This window comes from Nematolebias whitei, chromosome 6 (genome assembly GCF_014905685.2).
Source record: "Nematolebias whitei isolate Nwh7 chromosome 6, NemWhi1, whole genome shotgun sequence".
Taxonomy (NCBI): domain Eukaryota; kingdom Metazoa; phylum Chordata; class Actinopteri; order Cyprinodontiformes; family Rivulidae; genus Nematolebias; species Nematolebias whitei.
The window spans coordinates 50,374,146-50,375,395 of NC_056503.1; positions in this window are offsets into that span (position 1 = coordinate 50,374,146).

Sequence of the window (1,250 nt, forward strand, 5' to 3'; positions counted from 1 at the left end):
ACACATATTAGACACCATGTGACTTTGAACAGGTTATGTTGAAATAAAACCATTTCCTTGATACAGAGATAAGCCAGACATTTCCAAAGGGTTTAAATCAGATCATCAGGGCAGGTTTAACAACTTGCATGTAAAATCCACCTGAGCCAGACTCTCAGTGGGTGCAGCAGGTGTAGTAAATGTACTGACAAAGAACAAGTTTATCAGCTTTTGTTATAAGGAATAACAATGCCTTTTGGTGGAGGGATGAACTGACCTGCAGGTTTAGTTTGAAACCTTTTAGTTTCTTGCAGTTAGAGCACCTTTGGTTTCCTTTAGCTCAATAAAGAGACTCTACGGCTCATTTTCCTGCCTCTCATGTGAAACCTGTTCCTCGGCTCCTTTTCCAAACCCCCTCTTCTTACGACACCTGGAGCTCTGCTTGGATGCTTCCGGGTCATTTAGCTCAGACGACTTTATTAAACTGAACTGCAGAGTCAGTAAATCCTAATCTCGATGTCCTTCCTCTGGTGCAGGACTCCTCTCAACAGAGAGAACAGAGAGATGAAAGAGAACCTGATGAAAACCAGGAGCAGCAGAGTGATGAAAGGAAAGACTTGGTGCAGATGTGCAACTTTTTTCATCAAAGCGTCCCAAAAACGACATGAAGACAAGAAGACTGAACAAAATCATATGAGGGAAAGAAACAAAACCCAGCCAGCAGGGAGCCTCTAATCCACCGCAGAAGAGCTGGCCTCTCCTCCTCAGCTCAGCTTCACCTCAGTCTGTCAGCAACACCACCTCTGAAACCTCCACCCTTCAGTTCACCTCAGTCTGGCATTGGAAGTGTGTTTAACATTTTTCAAAAAAGACTAAAGAAAGGAAAAGTCCAGGTCCTGACAATGTAGGGGGTCGTATTCTTAAGAATGCTGTCCTGCAGTTAGCAAAGATTTGTTACAATTTTTTTTTTCTTGTTTTTTTGAACGTCCAGAGGACCTGACTTAACTTTTTTAGATGTTTCTACCTGGATTATTGAGCATGCATCAGGATATTTTTTATTTTCTTTTTAACATCAACAACCTATGAGGTCCTTCAGGTCTGAAAATTTTCAATTCAATTCAACCTTTATTTCTACAGGTTAGTCTCATTGAGCCTCAAGGACTCATTTACAAGAGAGACCTGATTTAAACAAAGAACACAGATGACTTCAGTAGACGATCATAAAAATGCATATACATTGAAAAATAAATGGAAGAAATTATATATATATA